Source organism: Clarias gariepinus, chromosome 3 (assembly GCF_024256425.1).
Source record: "Clarias gariepinus isolate MV-2021 ecotype Netherlands chromosome 3, CGAR_prim_01v2, whole genome shotgun sequence".
NCBI lineage: Eukaryota > Metazoa > Chordata > Actinopteri > Siluriformes > Clariidae > Clarias > Clarias gariepinus.
Window position 1 is genome coordinate 35,516,437 of NC_071102.1, and position 22,988 is coordinate 35,539,424.

General features: G+C 36.4%; 1 pseudogene; it reads left to right on the top strand.

Annotated features, from left to right (window-relative positions):
* Nucleotides 1–910: 910 nt before the first annotated feature.
* On the top strand, nucleotides 911–21,486 carry LOC128518905 (NLR family CARD domain-containing protein 3-like; annotated as a pseudogene).
* The last annotated feature ends 1,502 nt before the right edge of the window (nucleotides 21,487–22,988 follow it).

The following is a 22,988-nucleotide window of genomic DNA, read 5'->3' on the forward strand; positions in this document are numbered from 1 at the left end:
ATTAGTCTAAAAAACGAAATATAATACAGAAAACATTCGACATGTCAAGAAAACATAAACAGAACATCTTCCCAAATATATATCAAGCTTGTTTAAAAACCTCAAAAGCATAAACATTCAAAGTAGCTGGAAAACGGAGATGTAAATATTCATAACAACCATAAGTTCCCGCCTCCTCTGCACGAGCTGACCGATAAATATAACACACCAAGAGAGGCAGGACTTAAGGCAGAACAGCCAATCATCAGCCGGTGTCATGTTTGAGAGGGAGGGGAGAGGAGAGCTGAAGCGAGCGTAGAGCGGCCAGAAAAACGGAGGAGCGAATGCGAAGGCGTTTGTTCAAAACTGCGGGAAAACTGTAGAAAAAGTGTGGGTGTTGAACTCTCTCACCTGAAAAGTGTGGGTGTTAAAACACCCACATCCCCCACGGGTGCGAAGCCCCTGAGTCACGGGGCCCTGGCAGTTCGGGGCTCTAGGCGCTCGCCTACTTTTGCCTAATGGTAACGGGCACACAGTGCTAACCACGCGCCACTGTTTGCCTCATTTCTAATACTTAATTAAAAACTGAAAGTAAAAAACACACAAATAAACTTAAATTTAAAACTCAATATTTCTTTCTTTCTTTAGCAATTACATGATTATATACTATTTTATCAAACGGTTTCTTCTAAATGACTGAATAAAAATAATGCAAATTATATAAATATACCTACAACTATAACAAATGTAATTTTTTTTTATTTTAAATTAATGTTTATTTAGTGGCAAAATATGGTGACAACATGTGGTTATCATAAATATTATTAAGGAACATTCAAAAACCTTTTTTTAAGTTTTGTATTAGTGAAAACTTCTAAATCGACGCAATGCAGTGCAAAAGTGGAAGTGAAACTGCCCTTGTTTCCTACTGCGCCATTTTAAATACCTGCATAAGCTGTTTTATCAACGGTAAGGATTCTAGTTGTCTCTATTTAAAACTACTTCTAAGGCAAAAATAATTGATTTAATTGCGTATGCAGTTGGTTATATACCGCGCTGGTTGTAGAGACTATTAACACTGTGAATGTTGAACAGGGAGAGAGGAGCAGAGGGGGAAGGCAAGCGCTCCGAGTCACACTCCAACATCCTGGTGTATTAAAACTGATTTCTGTTCCTCAGTTAAATTATAAATAATCATGGTCAAGTTCAGAAAAGTCTGACAGTGATTACCTCCTATGGCTTTAACAAGTCGTATACCGTCGTCCAAAGCGTTGTCTTACCCACAGCAGGATCACAGAATAAAACAATACCAGGAAGTAAAATACTAGATGAAGTTTTACAAACTCTTTAGCTATTAATCTTCCTTTTCTTAGCGTTACCCGTAGTGTAGCCGATCCTCCACATTATTCCCATTTCTTCCCCTCAGCACAAAGTTGTCATCTTATCGGCTTTTTAACAAATGGAGAGGTTGAAAATGCGGCCAACGACGAACACATTTGTTCCGGCCGTTCATACTTTATAGTTGATTCAATAAATAATGAAGCTACAAAAAACCTAAACATTATTTATTTCACATTTAATTCTTAAAAACAACAATAATTATTTTATTCTTTTTACAATTATTGCTATTATTCACATAATATATTTATAGAAGAAGAAGAAGACCTGTATAAATTATCATATTTAATATATCATATTAAATATTATAGAATTACATTCACCTATTGTTACACCCTGGTCTAAGTCGGGCCGTAACAGGAGTGAAAAAGAAAGGGGGTGAGACCAAAAGTGCGTTTGCTTAGGGTTTATTTACAAAAGGTAAATAAGCAAATCCCCAAAAGGACAACCATTGTTCATTCTTCGGTAGAATGACGCCACCTGCTGTTCATGGTTTCCTATGGCTTGGCAGATGGCCAATTTTTTTCACTAGTCAGAGACAAAGTTTTGTTTTAAATATCCTTCAACCAACTACACTGTAAAAAAAAAAAATCAACTAGATAAATGAATAATACTGTATTGTTGTCCCAATTTCTTACAGGTATTTGATAAGACAACAGGTAACACTGTGTTTTTTAAAAACTCTGGAGACTGAATAAATATAAAAATTAAAGTTGAGCCAGCAATTTACCTTCATTGAGATGCAGTCACGAGTCACAGTTTCCTGAGGCACCCTGACATTACTGAGGTGAGTTAGGGACACTGTACAGGAGCTAAGGAGCTAAACATTCATAACCATATCCATCTTTTTTCCCCACTTTGCCCTGTCCCGATCCTCAGTGAGGTAGAGAACTTTATATATATATATATATATATATATATATATATATATATATATATATATATATATATATATAAACCTATACTGTATATCTATATTTATTACTGTGATACACTGCACATCAGTCTGTCAGTGCTGTCTGGTGAAGAATCTAAAAACTGTGCTAAGTGGGAGGATTTACTGATAAGATGAATCTATATGATCATATTAGTGCAGTCAGGTGAATAATGTAAATAGACTTTACACCAAAGTGCACTCAGGAGATATTAATATGTTTAATATGATGGCTTGTAAGTATAAAATGGATGTTCAGGATCATGTGCATAATTATTTGTGAGAGAAGGAGATTTCTCTCCTGAGTTATTGTAGAGTGTATTTGCAGTTGGCATGAAAGACCTCCTGGAGTGTTCTTCATCATTATAGACCTAAAAATATCTTCTACTGGAAAAATCTTCTGCTGTTTGAGCAATAGGTTTGGAAGGGGATGTGATGTTCTCCATAATGTTTATTAGTTTATGCAGCATACCCTTCTCTACAAAAAAAAATGGTTTGCATCCTGTTTGTACTAATTATTACAGTGAATAACCCCTTTAATTAACACATCTCGGATAATTAACACTGTCAGATAGCCACAATATTATTTTGATATCCAGAATAAACATTCTATGTATTTTGTGTATTTGGTGTATGTGTGCATAAGACGTAAATACATAATCGTCTATGTTGGACTGTAGACTGTGACGCATACCAGGGAAAGAGATTAGTTATCATTCACACTTGTTTGTTCAACCAATACTTTTTCTTTACTAATAGTGAAATATGAATAATTCTAACCGCGATCAACCTGATGGATCTCCACAATTCAATAAGAGGTAAGCAGTTATTTTTATTTAAGGTATAGATATTTATTGAGAACGCAAGTCTTTATGTAAATAATAGAGCAGAGGTCCCAGATATCAGTCAGCATCATGAGCCTTTAAAGGGACAAAAATTAATGTTCTTATTATTATTTTTTTAATATTATGTGTTCTATTGATTACCACAAATGGCCTAGGCTAAACATGCATAAATGCATTGTATATTATTGAGATTATTTTATTATAGTTTCTGTGTGTGTGTGTGTGTGTGTGTGTGTGTGTTCAGTGAAACACAGATAAAGAGATCAGACTCACCAGGATCCAGCTATGTGTCCATAAAGAGTCATGGGTCTATGGGTTTACCCCTAAGGTTTAAGGAGAAGAGAGAATTCACACCAGGAGAAGGGTAAAAACATTTGCATTTAATTTGAATAGCTAATATGTCTTTGTTAATTATTTAATTTTAAAAAGAGAATAAATAAATAACATCTGGATTCAGGTAGCAATTATGTACAGTCAATACTTACAATTTCTTTCACAAACAATTCAACTTTTTACTTAATTATTATGATTATAGGTTTCTGTGCAGTAAAACCCAGATTAAGTGGTCAATAAGAGTATTTTATTATAGTTTCTGTGTGTGTGTGTGTGTGTGTGTGTGTGTGTGTGTGTGTGTGTGTGTGTGCTCGCTCAGTAAAACCCAGATAAAGAGATCAGACTCATCAGTACCCAGCTGTGTGTTTATGAAGAGTCATGGGTCTATGGGTTTGCCCCTAAGGTTTAAGGAGAAGAGAGAATCCACATCAGGAGAAGGGTAAAAACATTTGCATTTAATTTGAATAGCTAATATGTCTCTGTTAATTATTTAATTGAAAAAAATATATAGTTAAATGTCCATTATATTTATATAGATATTGTGGTACAAAAGGGTTGTTCGATTATTAATATAGACACTAATGATGGAACAACTGTAAAACTGCACATTTATTTATCTCAGCATATGACAGCAGCACAATACAATACAGATAGGTAACAAGAGATTTAGTTTATATTTAAATTTTAAAATCAGAAAAGAAAATTATGAACCATGGCATAATTAAGAGTGCCTCAAGAGCTGGTTCAACTGCTGAATACACTTTACTTATTGCCAAAAGTATCTTTGAATTCAGGTTTTTCAGGACTGTCGAATGTCGCTACTAAACATTTCCCAGTCAACTGTTAGTGGTACTGTAACAAAGTGGAAGCGATTGAAACAACAGCAATTCAGGCACAAAGTGGTAGGCTATGTACTGTAAAATCACAGAGCGGGGTCATACTTCATGTGGCCTTCAGATTAGCTCAAGAACTTTGCATAGAGAGCTTCTTAGAATGGGTTTCCATGAGTGAGCAGGTTCATCCAAGCCTTACGTCACCAAGTGCAATGCAAAGCAATAAATGCAGTGGTGTAAAGCACGCTACCCCGGACTACAATCGTGACATGTTCTCTGGAGTGACGAATCATGCTTCTCTGTCTGGCAATCTGATAGACGAGTCTGGGTTGCCAGGAGAATAGACCAGGGGGGGGGGGGGATTATAATGTTGGGTTATTTTTCAGGAGTTTAGATTGGGCTCCTTAGTTCCAGTGAAAGGAACTCTTAATGCTTTAGCATACGAAGACATTTTGGACAACTTCATGCTTCCTATTTTGTGGAAACAGTTTAAGGATGGCCCCCTCCTGTTCCAACATGACTGATCAATAATTTACAAAGCAAGGTCCAAGGTCCAAAAAACTTGATTGGCCTGCACAGAGTCCTGACCTCAACCCAATAGAACACCTTTGAGATGAATTAGAGTGGAGACTGAGAGCCAGGCCTTCTCGTCCAACAATTATGTCTGACCTCAACAATGCGCTTCTAGAAGAATGGTCAAAATTCCTATAGACATTCCTAAACCTTGTGGAAAGCCTTCTCAGAAGAGTTAAAGCTGGCTACATTTGGCACAAAAGCTTGGGGAAAATGTGACCTGGTCTGTGCCATCCGGCACCAACATCCATGCCATGGTCAGAGATCATGTTTTTTTCCCATTTAAATGTTTTTTTTTGTTTTGTTTTGTTTTTTTGAAAATTAACTGAAGCTCTTGACTTGTATTTGTCAAATATGGCTTGATAAATACCTGAGGCCAGCAATATGTGTAAATGTGTAAATGTGCAAATGTAGGATTGTTAAAAAAAAAAAAGTCATTGGTAAGTGGCATTTGTCTCAATCAGGTTTAGTCAAATTTTCTAAATAATTTGGTTATTCTTTTTGAGGTAATGGCTGCAGATTAAACCATAATCAGACCATTTTAAGTAATGTGGATAATGGGGTAATAAAATGCGCAAGTACATAATATTTAAACCTTTCTGTTTTAGGGTCCTACAGCATGCAAGAGAGAAAGCAGAACAGAATATCCTAATTACAGACACAGGGTAAGACTTTTTATGACAGTTGTATTGCAGTATATATTATTATACAATCAATTTGGGTTAAGTATTTCTGCAGATGATGAGGTTACCATGCAAATTTTTTACCATTTTACAGATGTAGATCTTTATCTACTGAACCTCATCTTCAGGATAAATGCAAATTAACTCTGATACAGAAGTTTCAGAATTTAAATGAGATGGTAAACCAAGGAAACCCAACACTTCTCAGTAAGATCTACACAGAGCTCTACATCACAGAAGGCAACAGTGGGAAAGTCAATAATGAACATGAGGTGAGACAGATCGAGGCAGCATCCAGGAGAGCAGCAACAGAGGAAACACCAATTAAATGCAGTGAGATCTTTAAGCCCTTATCTAAAGTAGACAAACCAATCAGGATCGTTGTAACAAAGGGAGTTGCTGGCATTGGAAAAACAGTCTCTGTGCAGAAATTCATTCTAGACTGGGCTGAAGGGAAAACAAATCAGGATGTTTATCTCATATTTCCACTTCCTTGCAAAGAGCTCAATTTGATGAAGGATAAAAAACTCAGTCTAATGGAGCTCCTTCAATTATTTTTTAAATGGATAAAAAAAAAAAAAAACATTTCCTGCTTGGGCAAAGTTCTGTTCATTTTTGATGGTTTGGATGAGTGTCGTTTCCCTCTGGATTTTCAGAACACAGATAGATTGTGTGATGTAACTGAATCAGCATCAGTGCCTGTACTACTGATAAACCTAATCAAAGGGAATCTGCTTCCCTCTGCTCTCATCTGGATCACCTCCAGACCAGCAGCAGCTGATCAAATCCCCTCTGAGTGTGTCGACCGTGTCACAGAGGTACAAGGGTTCAGTGACCCACAGAAGGAGGAATATTTCAGAAAGAGGATCAGTGATCAAAGCCTGAGCAACAGAATCATCACACACCTGAAGTCATTAAGAAGCCTCTACATCATGTGCCACATTCCAGTTTTCTGCTGGATTTCAGCCACTGTTCTAGAGAGAATGTTGGGTGAAGCAGAGAGTCGAGAAATCCCTAAGTCACTGACTCAAATGTACACACACTTCCTCATCATTCAGACAAACATCATAAAGAAAAGGTGCCCAAAGAGCAGAGAGGCAGATAATAAAATGGTTCTGAAACTGGGGAAAGTGGCTTTTCATCAGCTGATGAAAGGAAACCTGATCTTTTATGAGGAAGACCTGAAGGAATGTGGCATTGATGTGACAGAAGCATCAGTTTATTCAGGTGTGTGTACACATCTTTAGGGAGGAGTTTAGGCTTTACCAGAGTAAAGTGTACTGCTTTGTTCATCTGAGCATTCAGGAGCACCTTGCAGCTCTGTATGTGCACCTAACCTTCATGAACGAAAACAAAAATGTTCTTGAGCAGAGTCTGTTTTCTATAATCTGGATGCTGCTAGGACACATTACAATTTTAGATTTACATAAGAGTGCCATAGATCAGGCTTTACAAAGTGATAATGGACATATGGATCTTTTCCTTCGCTTTCTTCTGGGCCTTTCGCTTGAGTCCAATCAAATGCTCTTACAAACCATTGTGACACACACAGGAAAAAGCTCTTACAGTCACCAAGAAACAGTTAATTACATCAAGGAGAAGATCAGAGAGAATCCCTCAACAGAGAAATCCATCAATCTGTTCCATTGTCTGAATGAACTGGAAGATTATTCTCTAGTTGAGGAAATCCAACAATATTTGCAATCTGGAAATTTACAACAAATTGAACTATCTCCTTCTCAGTGGTCAGCGGTGGTGTTTGTGCTTCTGACATTAATGCAAGAACAGGATGGGTTTGTCCTTAATAAATATACCAACAAACGCAATAAATCAGATGATGTTCTTATTAATCTCCTGCCTGTGGTTGCAGCATCCAGAAAAGCTGAGTAAGTAATGCTGAGTATAATTGTTACAATTCTTACAACATAGTTGCAAGGTGCAAGACTTCATATGACTTCATAAGCACTTAACATAAGAGTTGTATTATGTTAGAGCATGGCGATGGGGATTTGCGTTTATTCAGCTACAACAGCATTGGTGAGCTCAGGCACTGATGTTGAGAAAGCTCCAGTTGTGGTTTATCCCAAAGGGGTTCAGGAGGGTTGAGGTCCAGGCGCTGTGCAGGACACTCAAGTTATTTTGCTGCAAACTCAATACAACATGTTGTGTTGTGCATCTTGATGTACAGGGGTATCATCATTTTGAAACAGGTTTGTTCCAGTTAAGGGAAATTGTAAGTCTACAGCATATGGAGACATTAGATGCAACTGTGTGCTTCCGAATTTATAGCAATATCCTAAAAAAGAACCACATATGAACATACTGGTCAGGGGTCCATATACCTTTGACTGTTACATTGCACTGATACTCCAAGACTGGTGGCACACCATCTAGATGACTTTTGCAATTGTTGCATTTGCTGCAATTGTAAATTAATTGGTTACCAAAAAAATCTGTTTGTGTAGCATAATGATACAGATCTAGAGAAAAGCTGGTAGAATAAAATGGTTCCATTAGAATGAGTGCATACAATCAGGTCCATAATTAATTTGACAGTGACAATTTTCATGTTGTTGTTTTGTTTCATAGTGTTGCATCAGGATTTGTCAGACTCCCTTTGCATTATGATTTTTTTATTATTTGTTTTAGTATTAATCATTGTAGCCTAACTGAAAAAGGTTGTGCAGCTCTGGCCTCAGTGCTCAGCTCTGAATTATCCAATCTAAGAGGACTGGATCTGTTTTGCAATAAACTCACACACACAGCAGTGAAGTGTCTCTCTGCTGGACTGGAGAATCTTCAATGTAAACTGGAGACACTGAGGTAAGATCATCTATCTAAGAGTCACATTACCTACTCTCCAGTAAGACACATTCTCTAATAGTAGCAGTGCACAGTAGTTAAACTGACCTCTAATGATCAGATAACAATATTACTGGAGTTACTGTAGTTACGCATTTGCAGGCAGTTACCCTGTGGATTTCCATAAGGGCAGATCTGCAGCCAACCTCACTTTTGGTCACTAGGCGCCACTGTCATAGAGGCAAGCAAGGGGAATATATAAGGTCTCTATAAGCCCCCTAGACTGCACTTGGCATGCTGAAATTAGTTAGACCTGGTATAAGAACGGATGTATGCCACTCCAGTATAAGGAAAAAAAAGAAAGGGAAAAGAAAAGAGAAAAGAAACATGGTGAAAAGATATAAGTAAATTCCCACTGGAACCAGTTTAATGTCCTTTCAGTATAAAAAAGTCATGCTATATAGTTATCAGTCTCATTTGTTTAAGACTAAGGTTTTGTGTAGTGATTTATTTCGTAGTGATTAAAGAGTGCAGTCAATGATCTGTGTGTCCTGAACTGAGAGAATAAAGAGTGTCATTGTCTTTTTCTACAGGTTGCGTGATTGTGATCTCTCAGATGAAGGCTGTGCTGCTCTGACTTTAGCTCTGAGCTCAAACCCCTCACACCTGAGAGAACTGGATCTGACTTGGAATGAACTCAGAGACTCAGGAGTGAAGTGTCTCTCTGCTGTACTGGAGAATCCTCACTGTAAACTGGAGACGCTGAGGTAAAATCATCATCTCTCTGGGAGTCACATGACCTATCCCTCAGTATAACACATTTACTATTTGCTATAAGAGAGAGGAAGAATGTGGAAGAGAGAGAGGCTAGTTAAATATGTGAATATTTCGGTAGAAGGATGCTGAGGTTGGAACTGCCAGGCAGGAGGTCTAGAGGAAGACCAAAGAGGAGATTTATGAATGTAATGAGAGAAGACAAATTTAGTTGGTGTGAGAGAAGAGGATGCAGAGGATAAGGTTAGATGGAGGCAGATGATTTGCTGTGGTGACCCCTGAAAAGGAATAGCCGAAAAACAAAGAAGAAGTTTAAGAAGCAAGTTAATTTGCGTAATAAAGTACATGTCATCTGGCTATGTCACATGACCTTCTCCTAAATAAGACTTGTTAAAGAAATCTTGATTAACTGAAAGAGCAGCTTACAGTTTAAAAGAACTTTCTTCAAGCCTTCAAATTTACCCATAACCACCTTGAAACGGAACATTTCTCCCTTAAGACGATAAAATAAAACAAATTACTGATATAAAAAAAAAATACTGTACATACTGCACATTTAAACCAGAAAGATGTACTCACTGACACTGTAAATCTATGAGCTATCATCAACTGGAAAATTGCAGACATAAAAAATGTAAGAGTGAAGAAAGGCAACTCAGAGGAGCAAAATACTGACTGTATGTTACTGACAAAACACTGATTTAAGGTACCAATCTTGTAAAGACATTTGGTGGTTCTACAAAGTATTGACTCAGGGGGGATGAATACAAATGCATGCCACACTTTTCATATTTTTTTTTAGTAAAAGAAGTTTAAAAAAGACTTATCATTTTTCTTATTTGCCTTTTTGTATTGGTACATAAAATCCCAATAAAATAAATTTCAAGATGTGGTAATGTTCAAGAGGTATGGATACTTTTGCAAAAATGCCTCCTATCTACTTCCATTAGAAGTGAATAGAGTGAACCAGTGCTCAAAGTTGCCTCATCACTATTTACTAAGTGCAGAAATCCTAACTATGCTGGGATGACCAAGCAGGAAGAGGAAGAGGAAGTAGGGACCAAGATATTACTACTTCGACAGCTGTATACAACATATCCCATGCAACTCAGTCAAGTTACTCTAATCAATATGCAATATGAACAAATATATGCGACACATGAAGACAGACAATCTGGAGTAGCGTGTATTACTTATTTTGTAAGCGTATTATCTCTACCCTGTTGTTTGGATGAGGATTTTATTCTGTTTAAACTAGCACCCTGTAGGTTGTATAATTGTGATATCTCTAATAAAGGCTGTGCTGTTTTGACTTTTCTGGTTTAATGCATCAGTCCAACATATTTGCACACACACACACACACACACACACACACACACACACACACACACACACACACACACACACACCTCTCAAACACAACAAACAATTTTTTTCTTTCCTCGGATTATAGTTAATGACTAATTTGCTGTATTTCAAAATGATTAAAGATTGCAGTGAGTATCTGATAAAAATAGTTACTAATCTGTGTGTCCTGTCCTGGGAAAGTGAATTGTCTCTTTGTGAAATGTCATTGTCTCTCTGCAGGTTTTATAAGTCTGATATCTCAGATGAAGGCTGTGCTGCTCTGACATCAGCTCTGAGATCAAACCCCTCACATCTGAGAGAACTGGATCTGTCTAGGAATTAACTCTTTGAGTTCTTTGGTTAATTATTGACCTTAATGATGAGTTTGGCGGAAAGAAGGGCATTGTCTGTAAATCTGTGGGAGCAGCATAAAAGATAAAAGGTTTCTTAGAAATTGGACCTACTGTACATTATTGTGGTCTTGCATGAATTAAAGCATATGGATTTGGCCACCTTAGACACAAACAGGAATTAAGACAGGTTTAATGTCTGTTAAAGAACTTTATATCACCTGTTTGTCTTCCACTAAGAAAATGAAGAGTTTGTCATTGTGTCTCTGCAGGTTGTGTGATTGTGATATCTCAGATGAAGGCTGTGTTGCTCTGAGTTCAGCACTGAGATCAAACCCCTCACACCTGAGAGAACTGGATCTGTCTATGAATAAACTCGGAGACTCAGGAGTGAAGAGTCTTGTGGCTTTACTGGAGAATCCTCACTGTAAACTGGAGACACTGAGGTAAGATCATCTCTCTGAGAGTCACATGACCAGCTCCCTGTAACATAATCTGCAATTGTGAAACTAAAGTTAGAGTTTAGTTAGGGTTAAATAGATATAATAAATCCTTGTTCATCATAGAATGAGAATTTCAACTTTATGAATTTCTATAGTGTTTTTACCAACACACACACACACACACACGCACACACACACACACACACACACACACACACACACACACACACACACACACACACTTGCCTGTCATATTTATTTTAACTTGTATTTAAAAACAATAGAGTCTAAAATAAACTTATAGTTTAAATAGTACTACTACAGTAATAATCAAAATGTACAAATTGTAAATAAAAAAAATGACAATAAGTTAAATAAAACAAAGAACTATCTAAAAATGTAGGTGTACAAATTACACAGTAGCACCCCCTATTGTGTGTAACTTACTGCAAACAGGTTTTACCACACATTTTTTATGGAGGACTAAACATGACATAATTATAAATAAATAATTTAATAATTATAATGTTAATTATAATAAAATAATAATTATAATGTTAATAAATAAGTAAATATAGAAATAAATAAATACATAAATACAATAAGCCCTGGAAAATTGCTAAATATATTCCTACTTTTGTTTATTAACATATTTTAAGATTTATTTATTTCTGAATTTTCACATTTCTACATTTCTTTATTTCTGCATTTTCACATTTCTACATTTCTTTGTCACTGTATGCTGATAAGGTAGGCGGTCCCAGGGCCGGGATTGGGCTGTAGGGCACCTTTATTTATTTCTATATTTACTTATTTATTCACACATTTATTTATTTGTTTATTTATAATTATACTGAACAAAAATATAAACGCAACACTTTTGTTTTTGCTCCCATTTTTTATGAGATAAACTAAAAGATCTGAAACATTTTCTACATACACAAAATAACCATATCTTTCAAATATTGTTCACAAATCTGTCAAAATCTGTGATAGTGAGCACTTCTGCTTTGCCGAGATAATCCATCCCACCTCACAGGTGTGCCATATCAAGATGCTGATTAGACAGCATGATTATTGCACAGATGTGCCTTAGACTGGCCACCTGTAAAAGGCCACTCTAAAATGTGCAGTGTGATCACACAGCACAATGCCACAGATGTCGCAAGTTTTGAGGGAGCGTGCAATTGGCATGCTGACAGCAGGAATGTCCACCAGAGCTGTTGCTCGTGCATTGAATGTTCATTTCTCTACCATAAGCCGTCTCCAAAGGTGTTTCAGAGGATTTGGCAGTACATCCAACCAGCCTCACAACCGCAGACGACGTGTAACCACACCAGCCCAGGATCTCCACATTCAGCATGTTCACCTCCATAATCGTCTGAGACCAGCCACTCGGACAGCTGCTGAAACAATCGGAGTGCATAACCAAAGAATTTCTGCACAAACTGTCTCAGGGAAGCTCATCTGCATGCTCGTCGTCCTCATTGGGGTCTCGACTTGACTCCAGTTCTTTATCGTAACGGATTTTGACAGATTTGTAAACAATATTTGAGAGATATGGTTATTTTGTTTATGTAGAAAACGTTTCAGATCTTTGAGTTCATCTCATTAAAAATGGGAGCAAAAACAAAAGTGTTGCGTTTATATTTTTGTTCAGTATATGTCATGTTTAGTCCTCCATACTTTTTACCTTCAATACAGCCAATCTGAAAGTCATTCGAAGGACTGACCCCTCAACTACTGTAATTGGTGGTAAGGAGAATTTGGGTCTTTCTTTAATTGCATATGGTAACAACAAAGTAAGAGTAGGGCTCCCTTAACAAAATGCATTGTAACTTGTTTGTAACGTTTTCTGTTTTGTTTACTTTTTTTTTATTCATCAATCAGCATTTTAATGGAAAGAATTATAATTATATTATTAATTATATCTGAACTATCCAATGGTAAAGAATTTGGCTCTCTCTCTTTGCATGCATTAGCTGAATTTATATAAAAAGTGAAGGAAATGATGCCATTGACAATAGGGTAGCTCTCCCCTCACAAAATGTGTTGTAACTTGTGAAATTCACTCTTGGGTCTGCTTTATGCCTAACTTTGGATCAACATATAATTATGTCCATAGCACAAAGTATAAAGTAAACATATGATATGATATCTGATAAAAATAGTTCCTGATCTGTGTGTCCTGAACTGAGAAATTGTCTCTATGTGAAGTGCCATTGTCTCTCTGCAGGTTGTATGACTGTGATATCTCAGATGAAGGCTGTGCTTCTCTGACTTTAGCTCTGAGATCAAACCCCTCACATCTAAGATTACTACATCTGACTAGAAATAAAATCAGAGATGCGGGAGTGAAGAGTCTCTCTGCTGTACTGAAGAATCCTCACAGTAAACTGGAGACACTGAGGTAAGATCATCTCTCTGAGAGTCACATGACCTATTTATCGATAAGACACATTCTCTAATAGTGGGACTGAGGCAGAAATTTTAGGCTTAGCATAAAATATCCTGAGAAGTTCATGTTTTTTTTTCTGATATGATTATAGTGTTTATGTATTCAGTCTTTGTGGTGCTATAGGGAAAGTTTCCCATAAGCACTGGAACCATCGAAGACATCATCAGTTAATTTAGAAGCGAACATCCAACATGCAGTATCCACTCTGGATCACAAATAGTGCTAACGTACATCCTAAATGCTCCATGAACAATGCTTCTTCATGTCCACCACCACCAGACATCTCCAACGAGTTTCCTAGGCTGCAATTCAGCTAATGGGCTAGCTTTGTTTCATGCTGAGTAAAACAGCTTTGTGCAACAAGGCTTGTGATGGTGATTTGTGTGCTTAGATCAACAAAGAATGGTGCAAGAACTCTGTTAGATGCAGGCCTTCTTATTTATCACTACAGTGTTTACAGTTACTCTACTGTATATATTCTATCCATCATTTACACTTAGCAGGTGATCTGTGAACTGTAAGTGGCTGTAAATAAACCACAGAACACAAATCAGTGGACCGTTTAAAATGAGAGATATTTGACTCATGCAAATCTCTAGGCAGTGCTCCCTAAACACCACCAACATGTGGACATTGCATTGAGATGCAAAGATCATAAACCATTGTAAAATGTCCTAAGGAAATCATTTTTATTTATTGCCAGTCTCCATACTTTTCCAACTTTTTTGGAATTGGGGTTTTACTGCAAACTAAAAGAGTTAAAGGTCAATCTGTATTATATTTAGGATTTATTAGGCTAAATGTTGTATTTCCCAGAAGGTTCCATGAGGTTGAAGTGGAAGTGCCAACACCTGTGCTATTAGTTCCGGATATCTCAGTCATTGGTACTTATTGGTACCAAAAAATTAATGTACTTTATGTGAATTACTGTATTGTGGTAAAGCTTCTAAGATGCAGCAGCTATCATAAAATTATTGACTGTAAGACACTGCTGAAAATTCTTGAGCTTAGGAACAAGCAAAACAGAGACAGTGCGGTTGGTTTTCACTACCAAGCAATCTTTCATTCTCCAACAATACTGTTTGTAATTACTGCCAGGGATTTCTCTGGTGAAAGCATGTCTCCTTGAACTACTTATAGACGCACCATATCAGATACCAGTTGTGCTTACTCATAAATGGAATTGGTGAGATAAATGCTTTTCAGAGAGTTTTCTCCAAGCCTAGATTGTTCCCAGTCCTTAATTAAGCCTCATTTGTTTTCAGTTCTTAACTAGCCTTAGTGTACTACCAAATCAAGGTAAAAGAGTCTTGTAAATCTAAAGTTTTTGTCTGCCTTATTGGGACTTTAACTGCGTTCCTCAGTGCATTACAAATGCCCAGAGTACACTCAGGTCCTTAGGTATTTCCTGTTAACATCATACTTTTTCTAAGAAGCTTGAAGAATATGTGTTGAGGTTAATGCATGTTTTAAATCGTTTGAAAGAGTATTGGTTAAAGGTCTTTCCAGAGAAATTCTGCGAATTCTTCAAGAGATTAGTCAGATACCCGAGGGTACAGTATCCCAAACTGATAGTGCAAGCCCTTAAAACATTACATACTGTACATACTGTACATACATAACTTGTCACTTTACACAACATAATGTACCTTGTAACTTTAAAGAACTGAGATCCTTATTCAGGTTTTCAGGGTAATATAGGTGCTTAATTAAAAACTACTCAAGCATAAATAAACCACTTTAGATAAACTACTCTATTTGCAGGGACGTGCAATACAAGACAGTGCAGTTGTGTTCAGAGACCAGTTGAGGTTCTCTTCCAGGTAACCACAAGAAATCTGGTGCTCTTGATGATTTCAGGGTTTTGTTGTAAAAGATTGTTTGTGCTCTCTTGAATCTCACTTGAATCTTTATCTTTATAAGATAACCAGAGGAAAATACAAGATGCAATTTTTAAATGATCATTTCATTTATTAAGAAAAAAAAAATCTGTCCAAACCTTCCTGGCCCTATATAAAAAAGTTATTTCCCCTAATAACTGGTTGTGCCACCCTTGGCAGCAACAACTGCAATCACATGTTTGTGATAACTGGCAATCTGTCTTTCACATCACTGTGAAGAAATTTTGTCTTTGCAGAATTGTTTTAATTTAGCCATTTTGGAAGGTTTTCAAGGATGGATGGCCTGTTTAAGGATCTCAATCAGATTTACCACATTTCAGTGATTGCCACTCCAAAACCTTACTTTATTATTTTTATTTTTTGGCCATTCAGAGGTGGACTTGTGGGTGTGTTTCGAATCATTGTCCTGCTGCATAACCCAAGTGCACTTGAGCATGAGGTCACAAACTGATAGGCAGACATTCTTCTTGAGGATTTTCAAGCGAAGCACAGAATTCATGGTTCCATCAATTATGGCAGGTTGTCCCGGTCCTGAAGCTGAAACCATCACACTACCACCACCATGTTTGATTGTTGTTATTATGTTCTTTTTATGAAATTTTGTGATAGTTTTATGCAAGCTGTACGGGACGCAAACCTTCCAGAAAGTGCCTTTTTTTAGGGTTTTGGAAAAAATATAGTGTTTGGATAGCAGCGTATGTTGTTTAAAAAAGAACATATTTTACTGCATTAATTGTGCCCTAACATATACATGTGCCCTAACATATTTAATTTCCGCATTGCCACAGGCACCGGCACACCTTCATACCATGACTAATGATGGCTTTTAGAGCTGATGCTGATAGCAGCTTGGATGGTCCTCTGGACAGTATTGATCTGTGGCTTCCTTAAATAGTGTTAATGGTAATGGGTTAGTTGTGGTTAAGGCATTGGGCTAATGATCAGAAGGTCCAAGGTTCAAACCCCGGCATCACCAATTTGCCACTGTTGGTCCCTTGAGCAAGGCCCTGAACCCTCAACTGCTCAGGTGTATAATGAGATAAAAATATAAATTGCTTGTCACATTATTACTCTTAAACTGGCCCTGTTCTATCTTTTTGGAACTGGGGTCGTATTTATCAATAAGTGGTTAAATAATTTTAAAACATGTTGTTGTTTTTTTGGATTGACCAATGTTGACACACACAAACAAACATGCACACAGGGCCTCATTCACCAATGTTTTAGTAGCATATAAGAGATTATTTGAGCCAAAAGAACTAATCAAATTGGTTTTCTTTGTACTTCTTTTTTTTTTTTTTTTACCTCAAGCACCTTTTGCTCGAACAGGACACAGGGACAGTCCATGATATTTGGTGAGGAAAGAGAAACCAGAGAAACCAGATTAGCTATTATAGCATTTTAGAAAAGCCTAATTGTCTGTGCTGTCAAGACAGCATTTTATAGAGGCTGGTTGTCTGCCTAATGGTAAAGAGAGGGTATGCTCCAGCCCTTATTCCGCCCTATAATAAAAAATTAATAAAAAGAAGAAATTAAAATTTTACAGTACACTGTAAAAAATCTTATGTGCTATCTACTTAAAAAAATATGGTAACACTATTGCACGTATTATTTTTAAGCAGTTTCTAAGCCTAAATTTTTTAGCCAGACGCATATTATTTTTAAGTATTGTACGGCTAGATTTTTCCCCCTAGCAGAATCTACCTAAATAAATTATGTAAAACATCCTAAATTATTTAGCCAGACACATGATGATGTTAACATTATTAGTAGAATAATTATTTTTCGTTTAAGCAGATAAAACACAAGGTACTCATATGTATTTGGGAAAATTACTTAATAATATAAAAAAAACATTTTCTAGTGAAATGAATACATCATGCATTTTGGTGTTAAACATGCTTTTATTTCATACTTCACTGGTATCAAAATATTAAACACTGTGTAAAATAGTGTAAATAACATTTATAGCAGTTTTAAGATCTGTAAAACAATTTGGAAAACAGTTTGTAAGTGACAATTTCCATGCCATTGAAATCAACTGTTTAGCATTACAGTATATGCTAACATCCTTTTTTGTTGGAATAGTCAGTCTGTACTAAAACCTGAGAGAACTTGTACAGTAAACCATTTCTAGGTTCATATCTTTGTAAAACACCAACTCTCCAAAACTTGTTTCAGTGAACTGTGGAGACACTACAACAAACTCACACAACAAAAAGTATGCTAATGGCGGACAACATGTTTTCAGAAATGTTCACAATGTTTATTATTTTTTTTATTTATATTGCTGACACTAGTGCAAGAAAGGAGCTTATTTAAGAAATCAAAATAAAATATAAAAATTAGTAAGGGGCTTAACTTACTTCTTAACATTTTACACTGTTCGTCTGCTCCTTCAAAATGGCGTCTGACCACTGCTGTTCTTGAGATTCAAATGAAGGTGACTCAATAAAACCCGGATAAATGGGCCAATTTTCTAAAAAATAAATAAAAAATAAATATAAGGCCTTTTTCCGCAATTCCACCATTTTTGCCTAAATGGTTTCTTAAATTAAGCCTAAAAATTGCACTCATTTCCTTAAAATTTATTTTCTAATTTTATTAGTGAAAGGTCCTCAATATATTATAAGAAACACAGAAAACCATTTTTTTATGAAATATGCACATTATTTTTAATAATTACATCAATTTTTTTAATGAAAATTACAAGCCTCATGATTTATTTTTTACAGTGTATATTTAAACACAAAAGTTCAAGTAACCTATGCAATTAATATGCACACAATTTGTGTCTTTGCAGGTTGTGTGATTGTGATATCTCAGATGAAGGCTGTGCTGCTCTGAGTTCAGCTCTGAGCTCAAACCCCTCACACCTGAGAGAACTGGATCTGACTTGGAATGAACTCGGAGACTCAGGAGTGAAGAGTCTCTCGGCTGTACTGGAGAATCCTCACTGTAAACTGGAGACACTGAGGTACTGTAGGATCATCTCTCTGAGAGTCACATGATCTACCCCACAGTATGACATATTTACCATTTGCTATAATATTATGAATTGTATATGACACAAAACAAACAATTTTTGTAAGCCCAGATTTCTTTTCTGTGCTGCAAGAAGAGAGAGAAAAAGAATGTGGAAGAGAGAGAGGCTAGTTAAATTACTTTTTCCTTTAGTCTTTTTAAGAAGCAAGTTAATCTGCGTAATGAAGTATGTTTCAAATGTGATCTCACCCTCTGCCATGTACTGGCCCTGTGGCCTTTCACTATCTGACATTTCAGTGTTTTATTTCTTAATGGTTTTCATCTTGCTCTTGCCACATACAGTATACAGTTACAACCACAGACGTAAATGTATTTTTTGGGGGATTTTTTGTGATAGACCAACATGAAGTGGCACATGATTATGAAGTGGAAGGAAAATGATAAATGGTTTTCAAAATTTTACAAATGAATATCTAAACAGTGTGGTATGCATTTGCCCATCCACCCTGCTCAAAACAACCTTAACCAAAATAAAAAAAGTATTTTTTTTAAGTTATGTATTAGTTATTAGTTATAAGGTGCTGTATTTCATAAAGATTAAAGAGGGAAGTGTGTCTCTGATGAAAAAGCTCCTGCTTTGAAGATCTGTGTGTCCTGACCTGAGAGAGTAAATTGTGTCATTGTTTGTCTGCAGATTGGGTGGTTGTCATATCTCAGATAAAGGCTGTGCTGCTCTGACTTCAGCTCTGAAATCAAACCCCTCACACCTAAGAGAACTGGATCTCTCTTGGAATAAACTCAAAGACTCAGGAGTGCAGTGTCTTTCTGCTGTTCTAAAGAATCCCCATTGTAAACTGGAGGTACTGAGGTAAGATGCTTACTACCAAAAACATTTGATCAGAAATGAGAACTATTTCGAGACATTATAAGATCTTTGACTCGGGTGGCACCATAGACACACAGACACGAGACGAGGTCTTACAGGAAAGGGGTAGTTTTATTAAGGATAATGAGAAAAGATGAACTGAGGAGGGAGGAATTAATGAAAAGACGGGAAGGATAAAAAGAGGGTTTCATGTGCAGGTTTAGGCAGTTCCCAGATGGCAGAGAGGCACTCGACTGTGCAGTGACACATGGCAGAGTGCGTTGACCTGGGCAGCGGCTTCTGTTGACCCTTTGAAGCAGGGCATTACTGACAGAAGCTCTTTTCCTCTGCTAGTCTCGGTCTCTGGAAGTGGTCAATTATTTTCTTGCTTGTGGTTTGGACCTAGAGGTGATTCGTCAACGGGGTTGAGTGTGCATGAGGTGTATTGTCTTCTCAATCTGAGTTACCGGTACCACCAACAGTTCGCACTGCTCCTAACGCCACATGCAGCGCCTCAGTAGAGCCGACAATTTTTAATTATTAAAAATGGCCCTACATCTTGGTTGACCATCTTCCAGGACCTCTCCCTCTTTCTCCACCACTTGTGTCTAGCAGTCATCCGATCATCCTTTTTCTTTTATATATACAGTGTATACTGTATATATATATATATATATATATATATATATATATATATTAGTTTAGTGATTATGTGCGATTAAGTTCTTTATTATGTGTGTTTAAACATTTAAACAGTTTTAACAGAGAGAGTGAAGAGTGTGTTATTGTTTCTTTGCAGGTTGTGTGATTGTGGCGTGTCAGTTAAGGGTGGTGCTGCTCTGACTTCAGCTCTGAGATCAAATTCCTTATACCTGAGAAACCTGGATCTGTCTGGGAATGAATTCCAAGACTCAAAAAATGAGAAGTTCTTCGGTCTTGACCGTAGAACTCAAGGTGATTTTTAAATATGACAGATAAACATGCACTACAGATGTACATAATTGTTTTTACAATGTTCTTTTATAATTTTTTAAGCTTATTTTGAACAAAATGTTTAAATACCCCGGCCTTATTTTTATTATGTAACTAGAGGGAAGTTGCAGGTCAAGGGAGTTTTATTTAAAACAGGCAGTATAACCCAAAATAGCATTCAAAATCCAGAATACAACGTAAAGGCAAGAGTTTATGCAATTTATTTGCAGGCATTAGCAATATACAGGAAATTAAATGGCTTACTACATGTAGACAAAAGGTAATTGAATGTAATACAGTACTTTGCCCAGAGACAAGTATTCTCTATTAAAAGCTAGTGATTTTTAAGTGTTCATATTCACTGAGTTATGGGAATTTTTGTCTTAAAAAATTGCTCTAAAATTGTAACTTGATTATGTTTCTGTTTTATGTGTCAGATAAACGTTTGTTTTCTCTTAATTTCAGGGTGCAAATCATGAGCTGATGCAGACTTCAAAAAAATATTGTGTACTGAGATGTGCTTGATTCACAGCAGCATTTCCTGGGCATTTTTCACTCACTCATCCATACAGTATGAACAGTGTGGGAGATTTTTTTACTTCCACTGTGGATGCCTATCACACTTTAGTGGTCAAACATAAGCGATAACTACAATTATAATAGTATAAAAAAAAAAAAAGATCCAGCAGTCAGTTGATCTGGATGAAGTAAGCTGGAGTTTATTGTCGCAACAAAGCCCAAGTGAGTCAACACAATGCCAGCTCAAGAACAGGCAAAAAGCAGACTGAAAAGCAATACAATGCATATATTTTTTATACTGGTGGGTGAGGAAGGAACTCAACTGTCTCCTCCCTAGGTTTTTCCCTTTTTCTTACTTCCGGGGACCAACTTTTTTATTATTTTATTTTAAGCAGCAAACCTTACATGTTTTTGAAGGTTATATTTAGTACTTAGTTACTTAGTGTAAATATTTTTGCTATGTACTGTTTGCATATATGAGTAAAGTGATTAAATACTGTCATATACATAATGAAATATATTTTGTAAAAAACATGCTTACAGCACCAACAAAGACACAACCTTTTACCACCATCAAACATTATAAATTACAAACAAATATTATCAGTCATAATTAGCTTATTTACATCTCTATCCATGTTAAGTACCAGTGAAATAATAATAAATAAAATTATGTTTTCATTATTAATTCACTCACGCATCATCTATACCGCTTTATCCTGTAATCAGGGTTGCCGGGGCATGGAGAGACTTGGGGCTTGAGGCAGGGTACATCCTGGACAGGTGCCAATCCATTGTAGAGCACACATACTGTACATATGCACATTCACATGCTAATTCACGCACTGTGGGGAATTTGGAAATGCTAATTAGCTTAATCTGCAAACACTATGCACACAGAGGACTAAAACCTCGACCCTGGAGGTGCAAGGAGACATTGCTAATGTCAAGATTCCTAAATCGGCGTCTGTGTTTGGGTGGCATAAGTGCAGGAGGCGAGCTGGCGTTTCAGTAAAGGTTTTTATTGAAAGAACACATAAAGCAACACCGACATAAATCATATAATAAGTACGACAACTAAAGCTAGACGCCTATGGCAAGCCGTTTTAACATTTAATGGCAAAATTTTACTATCCGGAATAAACCTTACAGATATCAACAACATATTTTTGACAAGTTGTAATTGCATTCTGACAAGTCAAAATGACAGTTAGAGATATCTGTAATTCAGGTTTGGATAGTCACAATGAAAGTTAGGGATATCTGCAATTAAGTTTTTAAGAGTCAAAACTGAATTATGGATATCTGCAATGACGTCACTGAAACTGATATTCGACTTGTCAGACATTCTAAATTACAATAACAGATATCTATAACTGAGTTTTGCCTAGGCAGAATTAAAGTTAAAGATATCGTAAACGTCAGCATTCTTGTGTCCGACGTTGCTCGTGAAAGACTTCCCATTGGATATTTGCTCAGCAGGCAAATTATTTGAACAGTTAGCAGAAGAAATGGCGGTCGCTGTTGTAGACAAAATAATTTAAAAATGCCATGCCATAGAACTCATATACAATCAAGGAATCTGTGGAGCTTAGTTGTGGGAAAAATTTACGTCGTATTTGAACAGTAAGCCGCTACCGCCAATATCAAACCCGTCCCGTCCTCCTATTTGCTGTAACTTGTGACACAATTACAGATATCTGCAACGTTATTTTGCCTAGTCAAAGCTATATATTTAAGATATCTGTAATTACAATTTGACTAGGCAGAATGAAAGTTAAAGATATCTCTCATTTGAGATATCTCTAATCAAAATTCATTTAAAGATATCTATAATTTGATAACAGATATCTTATTCTAAATTATGTCTATTCACAATTCCTGTTAAAGATATCTACAATTTCATTCTGACTAGTGACAATACCAGTTCAAGATATCTATAATCCAGTTTTGACTAGTTAAAGTAGATTTCAAGATATCTAAAAAGGACATT